The sequence below is a fragment of the Macaca mulatta genome, chromosome 14, assembly GCF_049350105.2.
Source record: "Macaca mulatta isolate MMU2019108-1 chromosome 14, T2T-MMU8v2.0, whole genome shotgun sequence".
Taxonomy (NCBI): Eukaryota; Metazoa; Chordata; class Mammalia; order Primates; family Cercopithecidae; genus Macaca; species Macaca mulatta.
The window spans coordinates 122,700,046-122,722,850 of NC_133419.1; the positions used below are offsets into that span (position 1 = coordinate 122,700,046).

The window sequence follows — 22,805 nt, forward strand, 5'->3', positions numbered from 1 at the left end:
CTTTACCATGCTTTCCAAATACATCATCATTGATGGTATCACTAATAGCAATTCAGCTTTGTTTACACACAGTTATTAATATCAGATGACCATCTGTTTTCCGCTACAGTATATATCATGCAAACCTTTCCATGGAGCCTATGGACTGTTCTCTATTGCATAGACAAATAAAGCCCAATAAATAACCATAAAAGTAACAACACATTGATGCAGTTGTACATTCTCTTCTTGATTAATTCTGTGTGTGTATATACCCAAGGTCCAGACATATCCAATCTGGCTTTCTCTGTGAAAAAATAAATCAATAAGGGTTTTTTTCCCCCTTCACTAATCCTATCCTGAATTTCCTGTCAACTTGCAGTTACACTCACATAAAAAAATGATGTTTCATTTTGCTTTTGAATGATATACAGAGTCCCCTTTTTCCTTATTTTTATTTGGGGTTTATTTGTCCTTGAATTGTATAGCTGCACTTGATGTCATGATTTAAATGTGGTCTAAGGCAAGATCTTTCACTCAACAGCCCATAATAATTTGAAAATAATGAGAATGGAATTTTCTAGTAAACAAATGCTGACAAACATGCCACTTAGATGTGATAAGCACAGAAAAATCACATTCATTGGCTACGAGGGAGAGAGCTCAGGAAATAGAAGAAAATTTGTCCACATTTATTTTAAAAATACTGTGACTCCACCATGAATTTTTTAAGATCTGAGCATGAAGAGGCCTGTACATTCATTTTAATTAATACATTTAAAGGATAAGGTGACAAACAGAAGGATTTTCAGAGGAAAACAATCAAGAAAGTGGAGGTATTAGAAGCTATATCATATGAGAAGTTGAAAGATCCAGGAAGCTTCCGCCTAGAGAGAAGCATCAATCATGGAAATCTCCACAGATGGATCCCCAAACTTTATGTGGGATAAAAGGATTTCACTTATTGTGCATATCTTTAAAAGGAAGCATGGCTGGAAGAAACACAGAGATAAATATTGTTCCAATACAAGTAGAAACCTTCCAACAGTCAGCGCCATCTGTATAATGGGTAAGCTGAGGAAGTAAAGGATTTTGTATATACAGAAGTGTTCGAGCAGATGTTGGAGCACCATGAAGCAGGAATGCAGTAACTCAAGAATTAGAAGAGTTCTTAGGTTTCTAGAGATCCCAAGTTGTAATTCAAACTCATCTCAATTTACTGATTTTCCTTGGGTTCCGCCTATTATGAACTACAGCGCTTTCTCTCCTGCTATGGTTGAATGTTTGTGTCCCCTCCAAAATTCCTATGTTGGAACTTAAGCCTTAAGGTGATATTATTAAGAAGTGGGATCTTCAGGAGGTAATCAGGTCATGAGAGCTCCGTCTTCATGAATGGGATTAACAACTTTGTAAAAAGTCTAGAGGAAATAAGCTAGGCTCTTTTTTCCTTTCTATCCCTTCTGCCTTGTAAAGAAACGGTGTTTGTCCTCTACAAAGGACGCAGTGTTCAAGACAGCAGGACCTCACCAGACGGCAAACCTGTGGTGCCTGATCTTGGACTTCCCAGCCTACAGAACTGTGAGAAATAAATTTCTGTCATTTACAAATTACCTTCTCTCAGGTATTTTGTGATAGCAGCTCAAGCGAACTGAGATGACTCTTCAGGATGGGTCTGACTGCTGCCGCTCCTGACTTCCTCAAGCCTGAGTCAGACCTCAGTTCTGGACATCACAGTTATTTTAAAGTAACAGCCTTTTCCTAGATGATGATATCTGGTTGGTTTTGTTTTGTTTTGATTTGTTTTTTTCAGTCATAGCTAGTAACCTGACACCAACTTCTGACTGATGCTCTCATTTGAAGATTTGACTTTAGCATTCTTAATCTTGAATTCTGTCATAGAGAGAAACAAAAAGAAAGACCTCAACCCTTCCTTGTATAGGGTCATTTCAGAACATTAAAAGATTTGAAACCCCGTCTCTACTAAAAATACGAAAATTAGCTGGGTGTGGTGGCAGGCGCCTGTAATCCCAGCTACTCGGGAAGCTGAGGCAGGAGAATGTCTTGAACCTGGGAGGTGGAGATTGCAGTGAACTGAGATTGTGCCACTGCACTCCAGCCTGGCAACAGAGTGAGACTCAGTTTCAAAAAAAAAAAAAAAATCACACACACACACACAAAAATCACAAAAAATCTCACGTTAAAAAAAAAGATTGGCATCAAAAAGAGTTACAGAGAGGAATGGTGGTGATGTTTGCACATTATGAATGTATTTAGTACAACTGAACTGTATATTTAAAAATGGTTAAGGTGATAAATTTTATGTTATGTGTATTTTACCACAATTCAAAAATTAGAAGGGGAAATAAAAGGTTTAGCATGAGATTTTCATATAGGCAATAATACAATTTATGATTTGAATTGATCCATTCTTACTACTTTTCAAAGTGACCACTATTTTACTTGAGTGTTTTTCTTTCTAAAATCCTTGGGTCATTTTTACACATTTTAGTCTCATGCCATAAATCTGAAGCCGACCAAGACTGTATAGAGAATTGGGGAAACCTTCAAAGTTCTGGTGTCGCTCATTGATCCCTTGGGTAATTCAGTCAATTAACTAGTGGTCCATGTCATCTACAGACTATTACTCCCCTCAAGACTCCTAGATTATTAACCAGTACTGGAAAAATGTTTTGGGGCCAGCTTACATGCCTCTCTGACTTGTCTGCTTTGGAATTTCCCTGTAAGTCTCTAGATTTTGGTACATGAGTTATCTCCCAAAAACAAACTTCCTTGTCAAGAAAAGGAAGCTTAAACAGGCATCAAACACATTCATGAAACTCAGCAGTTTGATGAATGGAGAGTAAATGAATCATAGGCTTATGAATTACATGACTTTCTATGTACTCACATGTCTCAACAGGAAGGGATGACAAGTTGGAAGCTTCATTCTTGATTCTTGAAAGCCAAACTTATCTGAACATGCCATTTGAGGCCATTTAAGGTTAACATGTCCTTATTTCTAACGATGACTGCTACCTTTTATGGCCTTTAATTACTAAAATCTTTTCAAATTTCTAGGAAATTCACATTGGGGCTGATGGAGGTGAAAAATAAATGACTTCTGAATGTCCTTTCAAGTCAAACAATCTATTACTCTTTTTTTTTATTTAGGTAAGCCATACTTATTCCATAGAACAAGTCTGCTAGATCATAGCCTTACTACATGCAAGGGGAATGTTCATTACCTGTTAGTAAAAGAAAAAGAAATCAAGTGAAGAGCTCTTTTTCTTTTCTTTCTTTTTCTTTCTTTCTTTCTTTTTTTTTTTTTTTTTTTTTGAGATGGAGTTGCACTCTTGTTGCCCAGGCTGGAGTGCAATGGCACGATCTCAGCTCACTGCAACCTCTACCTCCTGGGTTCAAGCGACTCTCCTGCCTCAACCTCCCAAGTAGCTGGGATTACAGGTGCACACCACCACGCCCCACTAATTTTTTGTAGAAACAGGGTTTCACTATGTTGGTCAGGTTGGTCTCAAACTCCTGACCTCAGACAATCCACCCGCCTCGGCCTCCCAAAGTGCTGGGATTATAGGTGTGAACCACCACACCTGGCCAAAGAGTTCTTTTTCTTTGGAGACCTGGACAATACTGATTCTCTTAGCATGCATTTATTGAAGAACTAATGTGTACCAAGCACTCAAGCTACAGTCTTTCCTCTAAAGGAGTCCCAGTGTGGTGGGAAAGGGCAACAAGGGAGCAGGTAATGTTAACACAGTATGAGATACTCTGACAGGAATATGCACAGTATACTCTGGGAACACAGGGGAGGGGAATCTAACCCCAAGGTGGGGTGGAGGAAGGCTGGGAATTACTCCTAGTGGCATTGATGCTCAGGTCAAAGGTGGAAGGAGAAGTAAGGCAGGAAGAGAAGAAGGGTGGAGATGCTGAGCATTTGGAGAGAGTTTAGTATGAATGTTACTTAGGGTTTCAGTTTCCAGTTGGGAATTCGGTGGGCAAGCCAAGGCTGGCAAACCAGGCCGGGGCTGGCTCATGAAAGGCCTTGCATGCCAGGTTAAGAAGAGCAGATTAAGTACTGGCTTTAGTACACATGCGGTTTCTGCTGTTATTGCTGTATCTGAGCTTGAATGCTGTTAGCATCTGGGTTCGCCACATGTCCTCCAAGAGCGTGTTTTCCTTTCACCTGCGTGTTTCTCTTAAAAATAATTTATCCTACAGGAACTAGGAGGAGGAGAGGGAGTAGGTGGGGATTTACTACTTAGTCTTAAGCCCTGGTAGAAACATTTTGACGTTTTATTCCACATTTCTCATTCAACGTTGGTTCAGCCCTCTGCATTCCTGGACCTCGGTTTCTCATCTGGCAAGTGAGATCACTGTGCTCTGTCTCAGATGTGCTGTGCGTCATTTGGAGAAAAGTTGTTATTTGACTACAAATGCTCTCAAGTTCCTAATCAGATTGTATGAATAATTCACAAACAACATCATCCAGGGATAAATTATATTTGGAACTTTTATGTTGACCAATTCTCAAGCCAGACTGCTATGATTCATAACAATCTTTGGTGACATTTTCTAAGAGGTAAAGAAAAGTAAACAAAAAGAGTTCTTTTTAAAGATGAGGAAAGAATTAAGGATGAAAACAGTATCAGGGAACTGGAGAGATAGACCAAAAATACAGTGGGGGATTTTATAGGTTTAAGAGTCATTAATTTAAAAAAAGAGTCCAAATTATAGATACAGAGCAAGATTTTTTTAACACCCCCCACACCCCAGTCCCTGGCTACCATCATTTCTATTCTCTGCATGTATGATTTCAACTCTTCTAGGTTCCATATATAAATGAGTACGTGTGATATTTGTCTTTCTGTGGCTGGATTATTTCACCTTAGCATTATGCTCTCCAGGTTGATTCACATCGTTACAAATGACCCAATTTCCTTCTTTTTAAAGATTAAATAGTATTCCGTTGTGTATATGTACCACATTTTCTTTATCCATTCATCCATTAATGGACACTGAAGTTGATGCCATAGCCTGGCTATTGTGAATAATGCTGCATTAAACATGCGAGTGTAGCTATCTCTTTGACTTACTGATTTCACTTCCTTTGGATATATATCCAAAAGCAAAAATGCTAGATCATAGGGTAGTTTTACGTTTAATTTTCTGAGGAATCCCCATATTATTTTCCACAATGGCTGGCTGTACTAATTTGCATTCCCACCAACAAGAGGAAGGTTTTTATTTGGGATCTGATACCATTAAGTTTTTTTTTTGTTTTTGTTTTTGTTTTTTGTTTGTTTGTTTGTTTTTTGAGACAGAGTCTCGCTCTGTCGCCCAGGCTGGAGTGCAGTTGCATGATCTCGGCTCACTGCAAGCTCCGCCTCCCGGGTTCACATCATTCTCCTGCCTCAGCCTCCCGAGTAGCTGGGACTACAGGCACCCATCACCACTATGCCCGGCTAATTTCTTGTATTTTTAGTAGAGATGGGGTTTCACCGTGTTAGCCAAGATGGTCTCGAACTCCTGACCTCATGATCTGCCCACCTCGGCCTCCCAAAGTGCTGGGATTACAGGCTTGAGCCACCGCGCCCAGCCCCATTAAGTTTTAAACATTAAGCTTTAACAGATTTAGTAACATGGACAAGGCCCCTTCCTGGTCCATGGCAGAGCAGGGATTTATAACTAACCTTTTCCTGGGTCAGAGTTCTTCAACACTCTGCCTTTGTGCCTCTACTCATTGCTTCAGTGATTGATTCTCAAGGACATGGTCTGGGATATGAGTACAAAGACTTTACCATACATGGGATTTTGTAAAAGGTATCTGAGAAGTGAAGTCAGTAATTCTGGGGAAATCACAACTTTCCCAGGCCTTTCCACAGGGAATACAAGTCACTAGTTTAGTAAGATGTCCTGATCATTGGTGACACGTATGTCATGAGTCTTAGTGTAGTTTCCTGCTAAATCCAGCTCAGCCCTGCAGTCACTTTCCATGAGCCCTAAGTACTGCAGGAAAAACCTGACTCATAGCACCACTTCTTGTAACACATTCTGGCTTTGTGATTAAATTTTCCTTCCTTATTTTTTCAGTGTGGAAGCAGATAAGGAAGAGAAGAATCTCATTCAGCTGATATTTAAGAAAAGGTCCAAATATACCTCGAAAGAAGCACTTGCATAATAAGAAAGATTATTCCCATTTTACAGAAGAGAAGCCTGAAGAATTCAAATCAAGGACTTGCTTAACTATTTAGTAAAAGCTGTTATCAGAGCAAAGACAAAAATAGAAGGACTGTTCAGATGGTGAGGAAAATAGTGCACGTAGAAAAGCCTAAGGGTTCTTTTCTTCTCTTATTTATTTATTTATTTGAGGTGGGATCTTGCTCTGTCACCCAGGCTGGAGTGCAGTGGCATGATCTCTGCTCACTGCAACTTCTGCCTCGGGGTTCAAGCAATTCTTCTGTCTCAGCCTCCTGAGTAGCTGGGATTACAGGCGCCTGCCAGCACGCCTGGCTAATTTTTGTATTTTTAGTAGAGATGGGATTTCACGATGTTGGCCAGGCTTGTCTCAAACGCTTGACCTCAAATAATCTGCCCACCTTGGCCTCCCCAAGTGCTGGGATTACAGGCGCGAGCCACCCGCCATGCCTGGCCTCTTCTCTTTTCTTAAAAAAAATTGTGGGCCGCGCACGTTGGCTCACGCCTGTAATCCCAGCACTTTGGGAGGCCAAGGCAGGCGGATCACGAGGTCAGGAGTTCGAGACCAGCCTGGCCAACATGGTGAAACCCTGTCTCTATTAAAAATACAAAAATTAGCTGGACATGGTGCAGGCGCCTGTAATCCCAGCTACTCAGGAGGCTGAGGCAGGAGAATCACTTGAACCTGGGAGGCGGCAGTTGCAGTGAGCCGAGATCACGTCATTGCACTCCCACCTGGGGGACAAGAAGGAGACTTCCTCACAAACAAACAAACAAACAAAATTGTGGTAAAATACGCGTAGCATAAAATGTATCATCTTAACCATTTTTGAGTCTATGGTTCAGTAGCATTAAGTACATTCCCGTTGTTGTGCAACCATCACCACCATTCATCTCCAGAACTCTTCATTTTGCAAACTGAAACTCAATCCCCATGAAACACTAACTCTCCATTCCTTCCATCCCCGGTCCCTGGAACCCACCTTTGTACCTTCTGTCTTTGTGAATTTGACCACTGTAAGTACCTCCTATAAGTGGACTCATATAGCATTTGTCTTTTTTGTAACTGGCTTATTTCACTTAGCATAATGTCTTCAAGATTCATGCATGTTGTAGCATATGTCAGAATTTCCTTCCTTTTAAAGGCTGAATGGTATTCCATTGTATGTATGTACCACATTTCATTTGTCCATTCATTCATTTCTTCTTTGTTGTAGTTCATCTGAAAAATGCTGGCAATCTGCATTTGAGTATTTGGATGTCAGATTGGCTTGAAGGAATAGAGGTGACAGACAATCCATCCCTGTGTTTTTCCAAGTTTGTTTCTTTGTCCTTGTACTTATGTGACAGCCATTGCAGAGAACCCCATCTACAAAAGTGTGAGTCAAGCTTCCTATCAGGCCTGATTGGGAAAAACCCTGTTCTTTGTATGGATCTCAAAACTTTCCTTGTCAATCCTGCCACGAATTCAGTATTTAACTGAGTTAATATGTAGACACATGATACTAGCCATAATACTTTTTAGACATTATGCTCAAGCATCAGATTCTGCTAAGGCTTAGGAGCAGGTGGGAGAGAAGAGGAACCCCAGACCACCACATTCAGACTATTGGGTCTTGCAAGGCAGTGAAGGAGCATTTGCTGCTTTCGTTACCCTTACTCCAGCCAATGCAGCTGTTTCAGTGACTTCCTGCCATTCTTCTCTCCAGACTTACTCGTCTCTCACAGAGCACGCTAAATCCCTCCTTTTCCTTCATGCCTCAACTAAAGTAAGTCCTCTTTCATAAAAAGTGAAGCACAGTGAACCAGTAAAATGTATGGTTTAGGTTTTGTCTTTCTCTTACATTTGAAGTAAATATTAGAAATAAATTTGACTTTTCTGCACCAAGGTGAATTGCCCTCAAGTTCCTAAGAACAGTTGGTTTTCTTCTCCTTTGTCTTAATACTACAAGAACAGAGTCAGTTTCACCAAAGTTATGGTACATTGTTCCAATGGATGATCCTCCTGTATGCTAAAACAAGTCTCTTTTATTAATTTTAATTTTTAATTTTTATGGGTACATAATAGGCGTACATATATTTACGGGTTACATGAGATATTTTGAAACAGGCATGCAATGCATAATAATCACATCAGGGTAAAAGGGGGTGTCCATCACCTCAAGTATTTGTCCTTTGTGTTATAAACAATCCAATTATATTCTTTCAGTTATTGTAAAATGTACTATTAAATTATATTTGAGTATAGTTACCCTGTTGAGCTAGCAAATACTAGGTCTTATTCATTCTTTCTAACTATTTTTTGTACCTATTAATCCTCCTCACTTCCCCCCACTCTGCAAACACACACACACGTGCACACACACACACACACACACACACTTCCCACTACCCTTCCCAGCCTCTGGTAACCATCCTTCTACTCTCTATCTCCATGAGTTCAATTGTTTTAATTTGTAACACCCACAAATAAGTGAGAACATGCAAAGTTTGCCTTTCTGTGCATGGCTTATTTTGCTTAACATTAATGATCTTCAGTTTGAACCGTGTTGTTGCAAGTAACAGGATCTCATTCTTTTATATGACTGAATAGTACTCCATTGTGTATATGTACCACATTTTCTTTATCCATTCCTTGGTTAATGGACACTTAGGTTGCTTCCCAATCATGGCTATTATGAATAGTGCTGCAATAAACATAGAAGTGCAGATATCAGTATAATATACTAATTTTCTTTCTTTGGGGTACATACCCAGCAGTGGGATTGCTGGATTATAGTGGAGCTCTATTTTCAGTTTTTTGAGGAACCTCCAAACTGTCCTCCATAGTGGTTGTACTAATTTACATTCCCACCAGTAGTGGATGAGGGTTCCCTTTTCTCCACATCCTCACCAGCATTTGTTATTGCCTGTCTTTTGGATATAAGCAATTTTAACTGAGGTGAGATATCTTATTGTAGTTTCGATTTGCATTTCTCTGATGATTATGCTGTTGAACATGTATGCCTTTTTGCCATTTTTATGTCTTCTTTGGAGAAATGTCTATTCAGATTTTTTGCCCATTTTTTAATCATGTCATTAGATTTTTTTCGATAGGGTTGTTTGAGCTCTTTATATATTCTGGTTATTAATCCTTGGTCAGATGGGTAGTCTGCAAGTATTTTCTCCCATTCTGTGCATTGTCTCTTCACTTTGTTGATATTTTCCCGTGCTGTGCAGAAGCTTTTTAATGTGATGTGTTCTAATTTGTCCATTTTTGCTTTGGCTGCTTGTGTTTGTGGGGTACTATTCAAGAAATCTTTGCACAGTCCATTGTCCTAGAGAGTTTTCTCAATGTTTTATTTTAGTAGTTTCATAGTTTGAAGTCTTATATTTAAGTCTTTAATCCATTTTGATTTTATTTTTGCATATGGCAAGAGAAAGAGTTCTGGTTTCATTCTTTTGCATATAGATATCCAGTTTTTCCAGCACCATTTATTGAAGAGACTGTCCCCTCTCCAATGTATGTTCTTGGCACCTTTGTCAAAAATAAGTTCACTGTAGATGTATGCATCTCTGGGTCCTCTATTTTGTTCCACTGATCTATGTGTTAGTTTTAAGCCAGTACCATGCAGTTTTAGTTATTATAGCTCTGTAGTATGACTTAAAGTCAGGTAATGTGATTCCTCCAGCTTTATTCTTTTTGCTTAGGATAGCTTTGACTGTTCTGAGTCTTTTGGGATTCCCTATACATTTTAGGATTGTTTTTCTATTTCTGTGAAGAATGTTATTTATATTTTGATAGGGATTACAATAAATTTGTAGATTGCTTTGTGTAGTATGGATATTTTAATAATATTGATTCTTTCAATCTATGAAAATAAAGTATCTTTCAATTTTTGGTGTGTCTTCTTAAATTTTGGGGGTATTTCTTAAATTTTTTTCTTCTCAAATTTTTTTGTGTGATTTCTTAAATCAGTGTTTTATAGTTTTCATTGTAGATATCTGAAACACTTATCTTTAAAGTCTACTTTTCAGGTCTAATCGTTCATTAAGCATACTATAAAACAGTATTGTTTAAGTCATACTAAGACATAAGAAATACTGGTTTAGAAGAACATATATTCTGGTATATTCAATATGCATATGTTAATCAAACCTATGTTTTACAATTGACTGAGACTCAGTTTCCTCATCTACAAAATGAGATGAAATTTAGCACCTACCTCAAAGAACTGTTGTGAGGATTAAATAAAAGAGCCAATGTGCTTAGCCCCATACCTGACATCTAAGACTTCATTAAATGTTAGCTCTACTTGTATTAGCCACTTAAGTCAGTGTCTGTCATTTAGGGGGATTACCTGTCCTGATTTGCCTGGGACTCTTCCCATTTTAGCACTGCAAGCCTCACATTCCAGGAAACCTCTCAGTCCCAGGCAAATCAGGATAACTAGTTACCCTCCATCATACATGAAGATCCACAAATACCAACGACAGTCATTACTTCTTTAACACTATTGGAAAGCTCCTAAAAATAAAAAAGTAAAAATTTATTAAAAACTATTGCTTAAAGGTACTATTTGTATGATAGTGGTTAAATAAAAAATTATGAGTATACTTGGACAATATTCATCACAAATTGAGGATTAAGGTGAAAGGGTCCTAAAACAACCGCTTTTTCTTGTTCATAGTTTCCAAGTAGACTGAAGATACTAAATGGGATAGTATATAATTTAACACATGTAATATTATTTTAAAATGAAAACATATTATCAAAATACGTTGATATTCTTAAAACGCGAAAATATTAAACAAATGAAACATGAATAAAACACAGAAAGTGTACCCTTTTTGTGTGTTTATGAATAACTTTAGTGTGAATCTCTCACAATGCTAAGCTCAGGTAGTTTTTAAACAAAATAAACAAAATCTGATTAATAATCCTATGTTAATATGCTTTTTAACCTGCTCTTTCCTTTGATTTCATAGAAAGTAGCTTTATTTTTCTCCATTATTCTGAAGAAAATATCCATTTTTTAATTTTTATTTTTAAATTCCTAAGTAGACCTCACTCATTGAGAGTCTCTACGGAACTCCATCTGTCTCTGAGAAACTCTCCTCCTTGCACTAAAATGAAATAATTCTGTTGTTAGCCGTCCTTTCGAGACTAAAGAATTGTGATGGTATCATTCTGCTGTAGCTGATTTCAAATAAAGTTCTTATGCTGGAGCTGGATAAATAACAACTTTTAAAAATCCAGAATTTTTTTAAATGTAAAATTAACATATGTTACATACAAAGTTAATCATTTAACAATTACAAGCAAACACATTTCTTCAAAATGTCTATATCATGTCAAAACAATTGGTCATATTGTAAAAAAATCAGCCAAATAAAATTTCGTGAATGAAATTGATTACTAAAACTTTTTACTTTTTGATAAGTTGCATTTCATTCATTTTGATATGACACAACTTGGACATTTGAAGCTTCATGGGTAAAAAATAATTTAACTGAATTTTAAAATCCTTAGATTTATATTTGTGGGTGTGTGTCTATGTGTGTGTGTGTGTGTGTGTGTGTGTGTGTGTGTATGCAGCCATTGTTAATTACATACACACGTCCTCAGATGTCAAAGTTTTATTTCAGGAGAAAGAAAAGAATATGCAATACATAGTATATCTATAGTTGTTATATTTCATACACTTACAGTTTTTATATTTAAAATGTCTGGATGCAATTTCTCATCAAAAATGTTAAATACCAAGGACATATCTATGTTTTTTGGTAAGATGCTATCTATTGAAAGTGCCATGCAGGACAGATATAAAAGTAGCGTGATCAAGTCTGAATTCTCACTAATCTCTGGTGAAGGAAGATGGAAGACATTTGCTATTGATAATGCTAGTTAATCTCCAGAGTACAACTTGGATTTTATGTATTTTTAGATGAGAATCACAAAAATTGATCTGCACTTGCTTCTTATACAAGCTTCAAGTGCCAGCTGCAATAAAAATCTATGGCTATGATTCAAAGTCTACTTCCAGTCTGCATGAAGAAAGAGACTCCAATGCTGCTCAAAATGAGTTATCTTCTTTCTTCAATTTTGAAAATGCCTTAGAAAAATTAACTAATTAACAGATGCATCTGATGAGACATCCTATAGACTATCACTCAGAGATCTTCTATTGTATGTGATGTAATACATTACCAAGCACAATAGAAAAGTAACTTAGCTCTTAACAATAATTCTTAGAAGCTATGTAGAAACTGAGATTGATTCCATGTAGCATTAAGAAAAAAGATTCCTAAGTAGCAGACTCCTTCATCCTTTATTTAGGCTAAGGAAATTATGACCTAAAAACAAAATAAAACAAAACAAAAAAGAACCACAAGTTAAAAAAAGAAAAAACCTAACCCACAGCGTTTACTTGCAGCTGAGATTGATCTTAAAGTTAGCAGGTATAAAACGTAGTAATGACTACTACCAGTGCTGCTTTAATGTTTTGAAAAAGGAAATTCTCATTGGCTAGGTGATTTTTTGTGTGTGAGGGATGAGTGATGGCTTTGATGTTCCTGAAATAGGAGGTTAGGAAGATGGGTTTTCAAATTCTTGGTTTATGCAGTGTGTAAATAGTGAAATAGCTATTTATATTTACATCCTGATAAGACATAGGCTTTCTCTAAAACACATTCTACAATGTACCTAAAATCATGTTTTTTTTCCAGCACCTAACACAGTACCTGGTACTCAAAATGCATCTGTTGAGGGAGTAGAAACATAAATGACACCAATAAATATTCATATTTATATTATCACAGAAGTCTATACATTTGCAACCTTGGTTTTGATCATGTCTACCAGAGTGTTACTAGGGACACCACAGGTACAAAGCCTAATTACAACATACAATAGAGGAACTCTTAAGGCAAACTGCTATGCGTATCTGTACTATAAAAATCAAGTTCAAAATAGTACCAGATAAAATTTGGTTTAAATTTATGAACACATTTTTGTTTACAAGTTAATGCACATAAATTTTTACTCTTAGAATAAAACTACATGTGAATCATAGACCCATTTTTGTTCCATTGACTTGAACAGTACATTTGACATCTTACAAATACTGTGAACGATGTTCTTTCTGAATCAACCATACGAATACAGAGAACAAACCTACTTTTACATTGCAGTTCATGTAAAGTCTGCCAAGTCTGATAGGGTGTAATTGACTCTACTTAGCTCTCTCACCAACAGAATTTTTCTTTACGTTGGGTGAATAACACTCTAAAAAGTAATGTAGTTGAGAATTAAAAGAAAATAGAAAAAGTGTGCTTTCATTTTTGTTCTTCTAGCTACAGTTCTCACAGGGCTAAGTAAGATCCAAACTAGGAAAATTGACATAAAACATGAAATTGACAAGGAAGTTGCATGCATAAAAGTAAATGATTGCTACCTCATGTGATTACTGCAACCTCATTATGTTCTACACACACATATTTATATACATACATTAAAACTAACTTACAAATGTACAACAAACTTACTGGAATACAATTACTAAGGTAGTATCTCTGATTATGAAGAAAAGCATCTAGACCTATTCTTCAAAGAACTTGACAACTAAGATGGTTTGCATTAAAATACCTGCTTACCAATGATGACAGAGTAACTGATACACAACTAATTTTCCTGTCATAAATAACTATAACATTGGACAAAGCATATGAAATAACCACTTTAAGATGTTGTACAACAGGCAATGCGAAATAGTGATTACTGTGTGAAGGAAACTAAAAAACGTTAGCTCAACAATCTCCCTGGCTTTATGTTTGGAGGCATTTTCTGAACTATAGTGGAGGGAGAGGAAACCCAGAGCACAGTGGTCATTTTGGGGGGCTGAGGGGAAAGAGAACAGAATTTGGAGCTCCAGTATTTGCTAGAATGTATGAGTCAGGGTCCACATAAAAGGGAGCTGTACAGAACAGGAGATTTGGAAATCTACATTGAGGACCCGGAAACAAGCTTCACATGGGCAGGCCAAGAAAACATGAGGTCCAGCATAGAACAACTACTGAGCAAAGACAGCTACTAGAGGAAGAAAAACTACTGAGGAGCTGTGAATAGAACAAGTACTATAGCCTGCACAGGCCGAGAGACATTTAAATTCCGACCAATTAGAGAGCAGAGACCTCTTTAAACACCCACAGTGCTTAGTAGAGAGTCCAGAAAGGCCATGCCTTAGAAGGACATATTTATCTCTAGAGTAAAGGCTACTCTAGGCCTGCTCTAACAAAATTTTACTAAGACTCAAAGGAATCAAGATGGCTTAATTTAACTGCTTTCTAGAACAAAACTTAACACTCTATTAAGAAGGAAACTAAAATCACACACCATAGGAACGATAACGTTCAGCATAAAATCAAGAATTACTTGATGTATAAAGACCACAGCAGAAGAAAATCAGTCAAAAGAAACAAACTCAGAAAAGAGAGAGATAATGGAATTAACAGAAAATAACTTTAAAACAACTATTATTACTATGCTGAAGATTTAAAGGGAAATGCGAATAAAGTGAGGAAACAAGTAGAGAAATACAATAGAGAATGGAAATTTTACAAAAGAACATAAAAGAAAAAAGATATCCCCTGCTGGGTGTCGTGGCTCACATCTATAATCCTAGCACTTTGGGAGCCAAGCTGGGAGGATCACTTGAGGCCTCAACCTGGTCAACATAGCAAGATGTCATCTTTAAAAAATAAAATAAAATATTACAATAAAATAGAATAATAAAAAATAAATCTTAGAACTTTGTTCCTCCCTCTAAAAAATACATGAAATGAAAATTTCCCTGGATGAGTTTAACAGCAAAAGAAAAGATCAGTGAATGCGAACAGAAAAATAGAAATGAGTCAAACTGAAGCAGAGAGTGAAGTGGACTGAAAAAATTAACTGAGCCTCAGTGACATGTGACAATATCTAATTACACGCATGGAATTGGCATACTATAGGGAGAGACAAGAGAAGGAGAGCAGAAAAATGTTTGAAACAATGGTGGTTGAAGATTTTCTAAATTTGATTAAAAACTATATACTCAGAGACCCAAAAAAGCTTAATAAATTCCAAGAAGGATAAATCTATAGAAAATATCTCCAAAGCATATCATCACTCATTAGCTGAAAGTCAGTAATAGTAAGAAAAATATTAAAAGAAGACAGAGAAAATAGACACATTATACACACCAAAAACAATCATAAGAAAAACTACTGACTTCTCATTAAAAACAATGTAGGTGAAAAGACAATAGAAGGACAATTTTTAAGTGCTAGAAGGAAACTGTCAACAATCAATATCCAGTGAAAACTACTCCTCCAAAATGAAGAGAAAATAAAACTACTTTTTTCTGCTGTCTTCATTTATTTTTCTCAGTAAAATTACATATGATTAGAGGTTAGACAGCTTTCTTTGAATATTAACTAGAAAATTTTGACATATTTTAGTGCCTGAGTCTCATGATACATTATTTTTTTGACCAAAGCAATTAATAAAAAAGAAAAAATTTGTCACCCACTGGCCTGCATTACAAGAAATGTCAAAGGGAGGTTTTAAGTTTGAAGGAAAATAATTTCAGATGGAAACTCAGTTCATACAGGAATAAAAAGCACTTGGAATAGCCACTATATAGGTAAATATATAATATGTTTTAATATGTTTTTGTTTTTTGATTTTTTAAAGATAATTCATTGTTTAAAGAAAAAATAATATCAATGAATTGTGAGGTTTCTGTAAACGTGTAAAAGTTAAATGTGTGACCAAAACAGAAAAAAAATAGAGGAGGGGAAACTTTTAATTTCCTTGTGTTTTACAAACAGTGGGCTAGTATTAATGCAAGGCAGACTGTGATAAGTAAAAGGTCCATATAATAAGTCCTATAACAACCATTAAGAATAATATGAAAAAATAAATACAGTGATATATATATTAAACCAATAGGAGATGTAAAATGGAACAGTAAAAACTAATCTAAAATTAGTCAGAAAAGAGGGAAAAAAGAATAAAATATATATGGGAAAATATAAAACAAAGAGCAATATGGAAGTCTTAAGTCCAACTATTTTAATAAATATATTAAATGTAAATGAACCAAATACTTTACTAAAAGGTGAAACTGTGAGACCTTATTAAAAAGCATCACCTAATATGTGCTGTTTACAAGAGACTCACATATAATGTAAAGACACATTGAGCTTAGAAATGAAAATGATTGGAGAAAGGTATGCTATGAAAACACTAATTCTAAGAGTGATGGAGTGGTTATAATTATATTAGAAAAGCAGACTTCAGGAAAATTAGTTTTACCAGAGATAAAGAAGGATATTTCATAATGATAAAAGCGTCAAGTCATAAAGAAGCCACAGTAATCATAACAGGGCATGCATCACTAATAACAGAGCATCAAAATTCATGAAGCATAAATAAATAGAACAAAAAAGAGAAATAGACAAATTCAAAATTACAGTTGTAGATTTTAACACTCTTATCTCAGTTGACAGAATAACTAGACATAAAATCAATAATCATATAGAACATTTGAATCATCCTATCAACAAACACAATTCTAAGTATATTTATAAAACACTCTTCCCAACAATCAGAAAATCCATGTTCTTTTCAAGTGTTCATAAAACATTCACCAAGATAAATCTTGTGCTAGGCCATAAGACAAATCTCAATATGTTTAAAATAATTTAAATCATTTAGAGAAAGTTCTCTGACCACAGCAGGATTAAATTAAGAATCAATTGCAAAATACATTTGAAAAATCTTTCAATATCTGGAAATTAATTAAAATGCTTACTAAGACATAGGTCAGATACAAAATTAAAAGGAAATTAGAAAATAGTTTGAACTAAATGAAATAAAAATATGACATATCAAAATTTGTAAGATGAAGGTAAAGCAGAAAGAAACAAGGTTTTAAATATTTACATTAGAAAATAAGAATGATTTAAAAACAGTGATCTAAGAGTCTGTGATAAGGAACTAGAAAAATCAGGATAAATCAACCCAAAGTAAGAATGAAGAAGGAAATAATAAGGATAAGAGCAGATATTTATTAAATAGAAAAGTGACAAATAATAGAAAAACTAAAAAAAAAAAATTCTTTAAAAAGATTAATAAAATTGATACCTCGTAGCTATACTCATTAAGAAAAAAGAGAAAATGTAAATTATCAATATTACAAATGAAAAAGGAAATATTACTATAGATTATTCAAACCAGAAACACAATAACTGAATACTGTTAACAACTTTGTGAGTAAAAATTTGGCAATTTACATTAAAAGAACAAGTCTCTTGAAGAATATAAATTATTAAACTTAACACAAGAAGAAATAAAAAATCAGAATAACCCTATATCTATTAACAAATTTATTCATAATTTTAAAACCTTTCCACAAAAAAAACCATAGATGACTTCACTGGTAAAGCCTATCAAACAATTAAGAAAGAAATAATACAAATTGTATTTAAACTTTTTCAAAAATATAAAAGAAGGGAACACTTCCCAATTCATTTTATGAGGCTGGTGTTAACTTGATACCGAGTCATTCACATACATTACAAAAAAAGAAAATTACAGATTAATACATTTCAATAACACAGATACAGAAGTCCTCAAGAAAATATGATCAGCCCAAATCCAGCAATACATAAAAAGGCTAATTCATCATGACCTAGTGGGATTATACCGGAAATCCAAAGCTGTTTTAACACTCAAAATAAAATGAATGTTATTAAACATATTGGCAAGATAAAAATAATGAAAAATCACTTGATTATCTCATTAGTTGAAGAAAAAGCATTTGATGAACTTCAACACCCAACTATAATAATAGCAGTAATAATAATAGTATCTACCAGAAAATTAGATATAAAAGAAAATTTTCTCAATCTGATAAAGGCCACTTACTTTTTACAAACAGAAATAATATTATATTTAATTATAAAATACTGAATGCTTTTCCCTTAGGAAACAAAGTAAGGATGTCTTTTCTTAGCACTCATATTCATCCTTGTACTAGAGGTCCCCAACTAGTATAATAAAACAATATAAATAAATGAAATGCATAAGGACCAAAAAGGAAAGAGAAAAACTCTTTTGAATTACTGGTGACATAATATATAGAAAATTCTAAGAAGTCTTTTAAAGAATCCTAACAAGCTGATTTAATATTATCACAGAAAACAATTGACAAAAGTCAATTGCTTTACTACATACTAGCAATCAAAACTTGAAAAATTAACCTATAAACATACCATTTACAATATCATAAAAAAAAGAAAGAATAGAAATAGGAAAAGTGTGGTATTGGTGTAAAGATGAACAAATAGATTAATGAACCACACAAACACACCTCAAACATCTACCAGCTGCTCAGTTCACCCATATCCACCTGTATATTATGAGTCAAACCCAACCTCATCTGGCGTTACTCTTTCTGTCTCATTTCAGATAACCCACCTTCTTCTACCACACAAGAACTGAGAGTAGAAAATAAATCTACACTTATATGATCTATTAATTCTGAACAAGGTGTGGCCTCTAGAAGCTGAAAAAGGCAAGAAAATAAATTTCTTACTAGAGTTTCCAGAAGGAATTCAGCCATGCCAACAGCTTGGTTTTAGCCCAGTGAGATCCATGTCAGAATTCTGACCTACAGAACTGTAAGATAGTAAGTTTTTATTGTTTTGATCCACTAAACTTGTGTTCATTTGTTAATTAGAAATAGAAAACTAATAAACTAGTTCAAAAAATAGTATATTCATTAATTTATTTAGATAATTTTCAGATAATATTAAGCTGTGCATCTGTTTCATGCCAGGCATTGACCTACGCATGGAGATTTGGGATTAAAATGCACAGCTCTTAACTTGAAAGTTGGGATCTGAAAGCAATAAGAAATAAATGTAGCAAAAACTATGATAAGACTAAGCACAAAATGCTGTGAGAGCACGTATAAGAGGCATTTAACCAAACTGAGGAGGAAATAATAGCCAGGAAGGCTTCCTGAAAGAAGTGATATTTTAACCAAAGTCTAAGTGATTAGTAGAAATTAATCTGGCAAAGATGGGAAGTGGGAATTTAGCAAACAAAAATAATGTTGAGTTCTAAGAGCCATAAGAGATCTTGGTGCATCCGGGGAACTGTGAATAGTTTGCTACTCACCGAGAAGTAAAATGAAATGCATAAGCAATCATGGGTCAATATACAGATAAGATGTAAACCTTAAGTGGAAAGAAATTATTGATATTGATCTAATGATCATTGAGTTATCATTTACCTGTGGCAAAATGCAGATTTTAGGGGTTATATTTGGCTATTGAATTTGTTTATGTAACCCATATCCCAACAAGATACAGTCAATTCTACCATAATATGAAATATGCATTCCTAAAACTCACCATTGCCACATAAAATCATGCAATAAAAGTCACATCATAAGGTTTAGCACAAAAATGAGACTGGGCAAAACATTCAAACACTTCATCAGTGACACATAAAAATAGGTAGGAGCCTAATAAAAACACTAGTGCAGTTTTACACATGTTACGCGATTAGGAAGTTCATAAATGCTACAGTAAATATGGCACTTTACCTTGAAAAAGGCCTGAAGCTGGCTCGTGTGGGAGCGGACATCAGAAGGGTTGCAGCTTGTGAGCTTTTGTGAGGTGGAGGAAGGAGGGTTATCTGAAAGCAAAGTTGATCTTATAAAAACTTTAAAACACAGGCATTCAGCATCAGGCTTTTATAAGCATAAAAATGAGCAGAACTATAGTCACTAGACATATTAGCAATTGTTCTTACTTGGACCAAAGCTTGGCCCAAAGAAGGAAAAATCTTTCTCTTGATTTTCTTATTGTCAAACTGAGGCAAACAGGTTCTTTCAAACTGTTTTTATTGTATAATAAGGGTAGCCAAAGGAAAATAAACACAGGATAGAGGGATGTAAACAAGATGGCTTAATAATTAGAGGGGTCTGAACCCATCATGATTTATTTGTGTGAATGCTGTCTCAAAACAATTACTTTATAGGCTCAAAAATGGCAAGGCACTTGACTGGGTCCTTCACATTTTAACTCCCAACACAACTCTTTGGTCTTTCTTTTTTGACACCTTTATCCCTGTGTTAATATCTCATCTAAAGCCTAATATCAGTGTCTGTTCTAAGAAAGCTGCTTTTTCTTTAGTTGAATAACACCTTTCAGATGAGACCTTATTTTATATCCACAGGGATGGGAACAGATCATATAAAACAAAAAAGGAACACTAATCTGGTAGTTAAGTAAACTAAATTCTTGCCCTGGTTTTCTCACCAACTTAAATTCTAAAATCTCATCTGTGAAAATAAGGTGATTAACCTTGTCTGTCTTTAAGGTCCATTTAAGTTCAATACTTCTATGACCATTATTAACAAACATTATTGAGATCCTTCTAGGTTTAGAGTGTTTATCAAACAATCTATCCTCATTTTTAACAAGATAAGAAAGCTCAGAAAGGCCAAGTGACTTGCTAATGTCACACTTCCAGTAAATGGCAGAGCTCAGATTCACTTGCACATCTTGTCCACAAAACAAATGTCTTTGCAAATGCCACACTGTTGTCCTTAAAAAAATGGCTATCATAAAACAGACAGAAAAGATCCCATGGGATGGACACCTGGGTGCCCAGCACCTCCACCCATTCAAGTGGTTTCCTTAGGAGCTGTCATATTTTATAAGATCCTGGCAGCTTAGCCTCTGTTTGTTAGTTCAGGGTGAGACATGACTCAAATTAGGAAAGTAAGATTCTTTCAAATAATTTGGAAATATGAAAGGAAGTTAGTATGTCTGAGATGATTGAAGCCATACAATAAAAAACTCAAAAGATGTTAGCAGCAGTGTTTCCTGCCAAGTGAAGAATGCCAGTTTTCAATGACAGACAGTGAAGCACAGAGGAAAAAGACTGATATGGTTTGGCTGTGTCCCCACCCAAATCTCATTTTGAATTGTAATTCCCATAATCTCCACGTGTCTTGGTAGGGACCTGGTGGGAGGTAATTGAATCATGGGGGCAGTTACCCCTGTGCTGCTGTGCTCGTGATAGTGAGTGAGTTCTCATGAGATCTGGTGGTTTTATAAGGGGCTTTTCCTCCTTTGACTCGGCACTTCTCCTTGCTGCCATGTGAAGAAGGATGTGTTTACTTCCACTTTCGTCATGATTGTAAGTTTCCTAAGGCCCCCTGCAGCCCTGCAGAGCTGTGAGTCAATTAAACCACTTTCCTTTATAAATTAGCCAGTCTCAGGTATGTCTTTATTAGCAGTGTGAGAACAGACTAACACAGAGGGAGACTTCTGGCAGAATTTGGACCTGAGTTCTGGTTGCTTATGACATCCCGCTGCACACTGACCTTCCAACAGCTCAGTTATTCCTTCCTCCCTTGCACTCAAAGTGCTAATAGGTCCCCTTTTTTGCTTTGATTGTTGAAGGACCGTACATTAGCTTCACAGGGCTATTGTAACCAATTACTACAAACTGAATGGCTTAAAACAACAGAAATATATTCTCTCACAGTTCTGGAGTCCAGAAGTCCAAAATCGAGGTATTTAGAGGGTTAGTTCCTTCTGGAGGCTCTGGCAGAGGATTCGTTCTCTGTGTCTCTCAGCTTCTCGTGGCTGCTGGCAGCCTTTGGCATTCCTTGGCTTGAAGGCTCATCACTCCTGTCTCTGCCTCCATCTTCATGTGGCCTCCCCGACAGTGTCTCTGTGTGTTTCCCCCTTTCTTTTCTCTTTCAGGTAATCTTGTTTTGGGGCTTAGGCTCCACCCTTATCCAGGACGATGTCCTCTTGAGATCATTAGCTTAACTGTATCTGCAAAGACCTTTTTCCAAACAAGGTCACATTCACAGGTTCTGGGAGCCTCTTCTGGGGGGCCACAATGGACCTCTAGCAAAAGAGAATTGCTAATTGTAGTGGTGACTAGTTTGAAAGTTTAGTGCTATCCATCCTAGTGAAGTTTTTCATGTGTTTAATTACATTTTCCCTGCTGCTACTGCTACCTTTTTTTTTTTTTTTCCCCTGTAAGGGGAAAAAAAACTATAATCTGAAGAATGAACTGTGTTGGCAAATATGTAAATACATCCATGAATATTTTAGATTTATCTTTTTGTGTTACAAAGGCAAGCAAGATGACCAAATGATCTCAATTTTCTTAATTCAGTGATGCCAGTGGTAGATAACTGCAGATAAGACAAACTACCCTATTCCACTTACATCTTCCATGCACTGCTGAAAATTCATTTGTGCCTTTTTATTGCTTCAGGGCTGGTATTATAACACCTTCAAGAATGGTTTACTAGAGAGTTCTGATGTCTAGACACCACATAGGTATGTTGTTATTTGTTTTGTTTTTGAATAAATAACAAAAAAGAGGAAGTGTGTTGGTGTTTAGTGTTTTAACCAATATAAATTGCCTTCTTTTTCAGGGAAATGTTCCCTAAAGTCAATTTCCATGTAACCAGCTATTTGCTGGGGTAACAAATTTACCCCATCCTGGAATCTCAAATAAAAAATCCATTGTGATGCCATTATATGAC

General features: G+C 35.8%; 1 long non-coding RNA gene across 7 annotated transcripts in view; it reads right to left on the reverse strand.

Annotated features, from left to right (window-relative positions):
• Window positions 1-22,805, reverse strand: part of LOC106993508 (uncharacterized) — a 336,731-nt gene that overhangs the window by 14,288 nt on the left and 299,638 nt on the right. For 5 of the 7 annotated variants that reach the window (XR_013404351.1, XR_013404354.1, XR_013404350.1 and 2 more), the window contains 2 exons: window positions 19,830-19,921; window positions 18,813-18,895 (listed from right to left, as the gene is read on the reverse strand). This is a non-coding gene — a long non-coding RNA (uncharacterized LOC106993508). Of the gene's footprint in view, window positions 1-18,812; window positions 18,896-19,829; window positions 19,922-21,782; window positions 22,156-22,805 lie in introns of all 7 variants that reach the window. The other 2 variants (XR_013404352.1, XR_013404355.1) reach the window with 1 other exon arrangement.